The sequence below is a fragment of the Lolium rigidum genome, chromosome 4, assembly GCF_022539505.1.
Source record: "Lolium rigidum isolate FL_2022 chromosome 4, APGP_CSIRO_Lrig_0.1, whole genome shotgun sequence".
Lineage (NCBI taxonomy): Eukaryota > Viridiplantae > Streptophyta > Magnoliopsida > Poales > Poaceae > Lolium > Lolium rigidum.
Window position 1 is genome coordinate 200,910,285 of NC_061511.1, and position 9,206 is coordinate 200,919,490.

The 9,206-nt window shown below is 45.5% G+C and overlaps 1 pseudogene; it reads right to left on the reverse strand.

Moving 5' to 3' along the window:
* Positions 1-529: 529 nt before the first annotated feature.
* Positions 530-1,245, reverse strand: LOC124707241 (annotated as a pseudogene).
* Positions 1,246-9,206: the final 7,961 nt, after the last annotated feature.

The following is a 9,206-nucleotide window of genomic DNA, read 5'->3' on the forward strand; positions in this document are numbered from 1 at the left end:
GGTGCATTAGGAGTTGTTGCTGCAGGTGTGTGAAGCCTACCATCGTTGTGAATCAAGTGTTTTCGTTGCACACCAAATTTGATTTGCCGCACAGCAAAATTGTTTTGTTGCACAACAAAGTTGCTTCGTCGCGCATCAAAGTTGCTTGTTAAAAAGTTCATCGAAACATATGAAAATGTGGTGTAGTTTCGAAGCTCTCGTCACGAGGATTCTAGAAGTGAAAACAGATTGTAATTTCGGCCGCACGGTTTAAAAGTTACAGTTTTTAAAAAACGACACGTGTTAATTATTAGCTAGCCGAGGACGCACGGTTTAACATCTGTCGTGTAGTGTGTCCGCCCAGGACTTCGATTTGGCACGCGCCCGCCCAAAAAAATTCAGAAAATTGTAAACATATAATTTCCCGAATTGCACTCAAAATTTGGTGTGGTGTACACTTGCAGTTGCTACTCCCTCCAACAGTAGCATTTTTTGCCACTGGATGGCTGCACACCGAGGCTCTGCGGAGACTGAGATAATGTTCTCCTCGTCAGAGCTTGGAAGCAAAGTTCCTGGCCTTCTCCTTATCGCTCTCCTCGATGATCCCAACGGACATGCACGCGTCAGGGAACATGGATATCCGTATGGAGGACTACAGTACTACACCGCGCCGTCCCACTTCCTGGCTGCGAGCTGCTGGGCGAGCTTGAGTGCCTCCGCGGCCGTCTCCGGCGCGCCGGCGCACACGACATCGACGATGCCCATCTTCTTAGCCTGCGGGGCCCTAATCCGGGTGCCCCGTAGCACGACGTCGCGGAGCGCCTGCGCGTCAGTGATCTTGGCGCGGGAGGGGGATGCCGAGGTCGACCTCGCTCATGTAATGCAAGCCGCGGTCGGCGCGCATGATGCGGTAGCCGTGGCAGAGCGCGAGGAGGAACACGCCCGCGGAGGCGTGGCCCATGACGGCGGCGACGGTCGATGAGCTCGTCGGCAGCGACGGGCAGCGCGAGGAGGTCGGCGGCGACGGGGCGGAGCGCGTCGATGAGCTCCGCGAGCCGCGCGCGGGAGGTGCCCACCCACCCGACGTCGAGCCCGTTGGAGAAGAAGCGCCCCTCGGCGACGGTCACCAGGGCCGCCCCCGTGCCATCCTGGGCGGCCTGGGCACCAGGACAGCATAGAGGCCATGAGCGGGATGCCCAGTCGGTGCTCCCCGTCGCCCGTAAGGGTGAGCACGAACACGCGGCCCCGCTGTTCCAGGGTGCACATTGTGGACTGCAGATCGGTGGTGGGTTGGTTGGTGTGCGAGAATGGAGCTGCGTGCGGCTTTTAATGCTCGGTGTCAGCGGCGGCGGCAACGCAGAACTCGACGAGCGCTCGTGTCATCGTGTGTTTTCTCTTATACCGGACGAGAAATGGCGAGGCAGTTTACTTGGAGGTCTCACAGCATCTCCAGTCGTGTCCCCCAAAGGGATTTGGGGCGCGCCGGACAAAAAATGCGTTCCAGCCGCGTCCCCCAAAGCCTATTTTTGTCCGGCGCGGCCCGATACGGTGTCCGGCGCCCCGAGCCCGTCCCCGTCCCACAGGGGACGCTCCGGGCACGCCGGACACAACGAAAAGCGAGGCGAACCGACGCGGGGCCGACCCGTCAGCGGCTCGGACGCTCAGCCGCCGCCTACGTAGCGACGGTGCAGTTGCCGGGAAGCGGAACCGTCGCATTGGCAACCGTGTCGACGACGCGGCAACCGCCGGAATGGAGTCGGGACTCCTCGGAAGAGCAACCGCTGCTCTTTTCGACTTCTGCGCCGCCGTTCATCCGCGCTCAATAAGACCCGTATGTCGGCGCTTTTGGATCTTCACCGGCCGCATCCGACACCTCCAGCGATGATGAGCTACATCTCCGAGCTCCCGTCCGACACCTCCAGCGAGGAAAAGACTGCTGGATGGCGCCATTGGTGGGAGAGAGCTCGGACGCCCAGCAGCGGCGACGATTCCCTCCCGCCACCTGACAGCGCGGAGGAATGGCTGGGCGTGGAGGAGGACGCGGAGGAAGAAGGGTCAGATGAGGCGGCGGTGGCCCGTGCGAAGTCGGAGGCGGACGCGAAGGCCAATACCGCCAAGGCCAAGGCCAAGGCCAAGGCGCAGCCGGCGCGCACCGGCGACAACGAGGAGGACTCGGACGCGTCGGCCGACACCGCCTCTTCGGAAGAGGTGACGAGCAGGAAGCGCCACCGTGATGACGACGACGAGGCGGGGCCATCATCGAAGAAAAAGAAGTAGTTTAAAATAATTTATATGTAATTTAATTATGTTTTTTCAAAGTTTTATATGTAATTTGTTTATGTTGAACTGATTTGAATATTAGTAAATAGTTTTATTCTATCTATAAGAAGTATTTTAAATGTTTGGGGGCGGCGTTTGGGGACGCGACTGGGAAGCGACGTCCTCCAAACGCGGCACAAACGAAACACGTCCCCCAAACGTTCAATCCGGCGCGGTTTGGGGGACGCGAGTGGAGATGCTGTCAGAGCTCTGGCAGAATTTAGCAAAGAGGTTGGAGTTTCTGGCCACCGACGAACGCACCAACAATGAGCGATTACGATATAACGTTTTTAGACGACAGTGAGTCAGTGACGACGACTGTGATGATGAGTTTCAGGTCCAGCTTGTTATTAACTTCGCAACATTTTACAAAGATGAGCTTGCACTGAGCAACGCTGTGAAAACAGAGAACATCTCTGAAAAAAATTATCTGACTGGGCCCTGGCTAAGCTTCTGGAGGTAACTAAACTCTGATCAGAGCTAGCCTAGTTTGGGAGTAGGACGATGATCTTGACACTGAATCCATGCCCCATCGGAGAAGATTGTGGTAGCTGCAAAGTTGGATGGGCTCCAAAATATTGCACCCGGAGACTGCAACGCCTGTTAGTGTGTCAAAGTAAAATTGGCTCCTGTTGTAACTACCTGGTTACAACTGCGGATCCAGCTCAACATGTCATGGTGGTTTAACATTGTAGTTTTCCATGTAATTATACTTTTTATGATATATAGGCTATGTAGAAAGCTGTAGGTGGTCTACCCTCTGGATCCACCACTGCCTGGTTATATTTCGGAAGGTGCTGCTGGTCCTGAAGAGGAGATCTCTAGATGGAACAAGCAGCTGCTTGCTCTCTGAGCTGCGTGGCTTTCGCCGCTGCAAAAACCCACAAGGGGAGGTCAACTTTCCTGTCAAAAATATAGTCATTTAAAATATGCAAACTAAAAGGTCGTCAGCATAAATATGACGTGATTAGTTCTGGGTCGACCTCAAATTAACTTAATTCTCGGTCGACTTATTTCATGTGCCATTCATCCACAAATAAAAAAAGATGTGCAATTGCATATTCATGTGCACAAATCATGATGCAAGTCTAACAATGCTTGATTTAGAACTATCTAACTTCTCGTTCGATCAAAAACTAGCAAAAGGAAATAAAATAAAACAGATTGGAGGGCAATCTGAACCAAGGGACATACCTGTCAAGTGGCTAGTCTACATGGTCTCCTTGAACCCTAAACAGCTTGTTTACTGCAAACACAAACAGATAGAAAAACATGATGTCAGCAAAAGCATAAAATTTCTTTTGGCTCCTTCTTCAGAACATGTTCAATACTAAAGAATTACTTCATATGAAGAATTTCTTTCTGCCTGATTACACTTACGCTATGTGTAATTCCTCATCCTCCAGATAAGGAACAACTTATTTTTCCAATACCCATTTGTAGTTATGTGTTGGCAATATATGTGCCCTACTTGGCATCTTGCAGCTGTAGCTGCTCATCAAGTTCGGTTACATGAACTTATTGTTAGCCCAAAGCAAGCTATTGGGCAGCCCTTCTCTTTAGAGATCATCATGTTGATAACTTGGGTGATCTGGATCAACCATAATGATTTTATCTTCAAGGGTCTGCCTCCTAATCTTTATCGCAGTAAGATGAAATTTATAGAGGAGATGTCCTTGATTTTACACAAGGGCAAGAGGAAAGCTTATGTTGGCATGAAGGACTAGGTGACCTTTCTTATAGTATATTTAACATACATGTGGTTTTGCTTTAGCTTTTTTTCAAGGCTCTCTAGCTCCGTTTGTACCATACATTTTATTTGAAAATTTTAATAATTATAGTGGGAAAACCTACTGTACAATTTTTTTTTACCTCACACCTTGGCTAACCCCTAGGCAGAGTTCTAACACAATACACCATCTATGTCTCATATGTTGCCTTCTGTTCGGAGATTGTGACATCAGAAAATGTTTACTGCAGTAAAAAGATGGAGCAATTTCTTCTCAAATATCACAATAAGCAGATATAAATATTACACTCAATGCCCCAATAGAGGAGTTCTTTACCGAATTGACGTCCATGGAATAGTCGGCTTTAGCATATCAAATTCTCACCAAGGATCATCATCCCTAGTCATATGGACTGCAAGGTTAACATAAATTGTGATTAGGTTTTCGAAGATTCTCCAATATGCTTGAGGTTACATGGAGATGCCAACACAAACCGCATGCTGATTTCAACTCATACTTACATAATCAAAACCGCAGCTCGATCACAAAGAATACCTAGGGTTTAACCATGGTTGCTCCCCTACTATTCCCCTTTCCAGTTTTTTGCAACCAATCAATCGTTTTGGAATGAGGAGGTGACTCGACACATGTGAGCGAGGGAGGAAGGTGTGACTTTTTCATCTTGTTTTGTTTTTGCATGTCAGTTTTGTGTTTATTTTTGTATACCCATGAATTGTCGCCCAATGTGCGTGTGAAATGACACAAGTCCCTTGTCGCCCACATGGTATTTTATTGGAAATCAAAACAACGACTTTTCCAATAATTCTATTACAATGAGTAAAGCTACACCTACTAGTCTGCCATCATATATAGCTTCCTCGTCTTTACAGGACAACAATATTAGAGATATGAGTGGTGACATGACCCATGTAGCCAGCTAGCAAACAAATATGCAAAGTATAACCTTTACCGGTTCATCCAAGTTTCATAGTGATAAAAACAAACTGCAATTGCTATTTTGGCATGATCATACCTTAGGGATGAGCGGCACTGGGAAAAGGAATTCAGCTGGAAGGGAACATTCACTGCTCGGTGTGTGCTCGCGGTGCAGAGGACATCAACCATGTTCATTTACCATATGACCGAGCTGCAGCAGTACCGGGGGCATTCGTAGACGAACAATTGATTGATGAAGCCCTCACGGTTGATATATAGGTCTAAAACGGTGTCCCTCGAGCATTTCATTTTTATTTTGGTGAGAAGACGATCATCGATGCTCGTCCATGCACAACTACAAGTCATGTTCCTGATGGGCACATGGTGCATACAGTGGGAATAACTGCAACATCCGACATCAAAGGAGAGAGAATCCAGTCTCCGGATGGAACATGCATATATGTCCATCACGCTGTAGGAAGCGAAGTACACACCAGTGACATCATTAAAGAAGACTTCAATCAGGAAGTATGTTTAGGATATGCCCCATCTAAGATGAATAAAATATCTACTCTATGTAATGTTGATGCAATGAGTAAAACAACGCCCACTTGGAATGATCGATGTTGGAAAAACATTCCAGCCTAATTTCCTTCCACAACTGCTGTGGGCTTATCTTTAGCTGACCAGATTGTGAAATTTGATGTGCCTGATGCATTATCTCTTTCTCCCAGATTCATTCTATCTTCCTTGTTCACAGCATTCTGCCCCATGTATATGGCTCCTTAGGAATAAAATCAGACAAGATAATGCAACCGAACCATCACTAACACAGTAACACTCATTGGCATATACCTCGCCCATAATTTGATGTATCTAATTTTGTTTTTATGTCATCACATCAAGCTATTTTTCTATTGATTGGACCATAAGCACATTGCAAACAGGAAAATATCTATTACCCTTACGATTATTTAGATGAGGTCTATCGATTCAGGTAAGTGTGGATTTGAGCCCGTCCTCCTTTGAAAACATGCTTATGGTTCCAATAGGCAGTATGGAAATAACAAAATGTGGATTACGGCACATCATATTTCAAATTTGTAAATATGAATCTCATTGCAGCAACAGAAAGATAATAATCCCATTAGTTAGGCACAAGCAAATTATTTATTTCATAATAATCAGGGTCTACAGAAGTATATGTTGTATGCTTCATGCTGAGCATCACTGGCTGATCAATGTACGCATGCCAAATACGATGAGAAGTTTCTAATATCACAGAAACCCTCCAGAAAAATGGTAGATTGGTTAAAAAACTTGAATAAAGCTTGCCAATAAATACTATTAACAAAATAGCATACAAATTTACATGACAATGGAGAACCCAGCTTATTACATTATCTTCATGTATATTAATTGGAAACACCAAGAAATCAAAGCTATGCAAGCTTGATGAGTTAGTTCTCATCATTACTCCGGAATTATTTTGAATAAACCAAAAGTAGTGCCAATGATCGACTACACATGGCAAAGTTCTAATGTGCCCCTTATAACAAGGAACCCTAGAACAACAAAATACAAGAATTTTTCTATGGAAGACAAACAAACGCAAAAGGATGACATAATGAACCAAAGCACTAAATTAAGAAATAAATCTTCGTGCATTCAAATCATGAAATTCACGAGGCTGTGAAGAGTATTAGTGTTGTACAAATTAATATCTTGGGCATTGAAGCTTTACTCACATTGGAGAAGGAAACATGAGGTGTCACCTATATCTAACCGATATTATCGAAAACAATAGTCTAAGAACAATTAAAATGAACCATCTAGCATTGTATTATGCTACCTACTAGACCCAATTTGTAATATGTAGTGTTGGTTCACCTAAATATTATCGGCATCAGCTAAGCTTAACAAGTGATGTTCTCAATCAGAGCTAGTCTCAAGTACTACAATTATACCTGAAACTAAGTAGACTCATACGACATCATCCAAATTATAGGAATATTGGTACTTATAGTTGGCTTAAGATCTAAAAGTTCAGAGATGTTAGACCTAGAGGGGGGGGTGAATAGGTTTCTACATGTTTTAATTCTTTCTTTGCAATGTTAAGTTTTGTGGAATGTAAAGGTGAGCCTAATGCAACCTAGGTGAGGCACCCTATATGATGATACAAGTAACTCGAGCACGAAGGCTCTCACAGGCAGTTATATCACAAGTAAAGAGTTCGGTTAGGGATAACCGATAGCACGCAAAGACAAAAGTTTATTCCCGTGTTCCCTTCCTTTGCAAGAAGGTACGTCACGTTTGGAGAGGTGGGGGTCCCACGATGGATTCCCCAATGATACGTCCAATTTGCATCACTATTTTATATCATAATTTGCTGTCATTCATTGATATATTTCATATTGGGACACAATACTTATGTTATTTCATCTATTTTGCATATTTCATGATTATTGGAGGATCAAGCACCGGAGCCAGGATTCTGCTGGAAAAAGCACCGTCAGAACGCAATATTTCGGAAGATCAACTGCGGAAGGAAATTATACCAAAAATCCTATTTTTCCAGATGACGAAGGAAGCCAGAAGGGGGAGCCAGCTGGACCCAAGGTGGGCCCAGACCATAGGGCGGCGCGGCCCATGGCCTGGCCGCGCCACCTTGTGGTGTGGGGGCCCCACAGCCCCTTTCGCCTCCTTTTCTTCGCGAAATCCTTCGTCCCGAAAACCTAAGCCACAGAGGGTACCTCAGGAAGAGTTACAGCCGCCTCTGCGGGGCGGAGAACACCGAGAGAGAAAGAGCTCTCCGGCGGGCAGGAATCCGCCGGGAAATTCCCTCCCGGAGGGGGAAATCGACGCCATCGCCATCATCATCGAGCTGGACATCATCTCCATCATCATCATCATCATCTCCACCATCTGCACCGCCATCACCACCGCTGCACCTCGTCACCGCTGTAATGATTTGGGTTGGATCTTGATTGTTTGATAGGGGAAACTCTCCCGGTGTTGATTTCTACTTGTTATTGATGCTATTGAGTGAAACCATTGAAACAAGGTTTATGTTCAGATTGTTATTCATCATCATATCACCTCTGATTGTATTCCATATGATGTCTCGTGAGTAGTTTGTTTAGTTCTTGAGGACATGGGTGAAGTCTAAATGTTAGTAGTGAACTATGGTTGAGTAATATTCAATGTTATGATATTTAAGTTGTGGTGTCATTCTTCTAGTGGTGTCGTGTGAACGTCGACTACACGATACTTCACCATTTATGGGCCTAGGGGAGTGCATCTTGTATTCGGTTGCTAATTGCGGGGTTGCCGGAGTGACAGAAACCTGAGCCCCCGTTGGTATATCGATGCAAGAGGGATCGCAGGATCTCAGAGTTTAAGGCTGTGGTTAGATTTATCTTAATTACTTTCTTGTAGTTGCGGATGCTTGCAAGGGGTATAATCACAAGTATGTATTAGTCCTAGGAAGGGCGGTGCATTAGCATAGGTTCACCCACACAACACTTATCAAAACAATGAAGATTAATTAGCTGTATGAAGCGAAAGCACTAGACTAAAATCCCCGTGTGTCCTCAAGAACGTTTGGTCATTATAAGTAAACAAACCGGCTTGTCCTTTGTGCTAAAAAAGATTGGACCACTCGCTGCAATTATTTCTCTCGCACTTTACTTACTCGTACTTTATTCGTCTGTTACATCAAAACCCCTTGAATACTTGTCTGTGAACATTTACAGTGAATCCTTCATCGAAACTGCTTGTCAACACCTTCTGCTCCTCGTTGGGATCGACATTCTTACTTATCGAAGATACTACGATACACCCCCTATACTTGTGGGTCATCAAGACTATTTTCTGGCGCCGTTGCCGGGGAGTGAAGCGCTATTAGTAAGTGGAATTGGTAAGGAAAACCTTTACTGTTTGTGCCGATTTTATTTCTGCCTGCTGCTTGATACGTCTCCAACGTATCGATAATTTCTTATGTTCCATGCTACTTTATTGATGATACCTACATGTTTTATGCACATTATATGTCATATTTATGCATTTTCTGGAACTAACCTATTAACAAGATGCCGAAGAGCCGGTTCTTTGTTTTACTGCTGTTTTTGGTTTCGAAATCCTAGTAAGGAAATATTCTCGGAATTGGACGAAATCTTCGCCCGGGGTCCTATTTTTGTACGAAGCTTCCAGAAGACCGAAGAGCTAAGAAAGTGGGGCCAC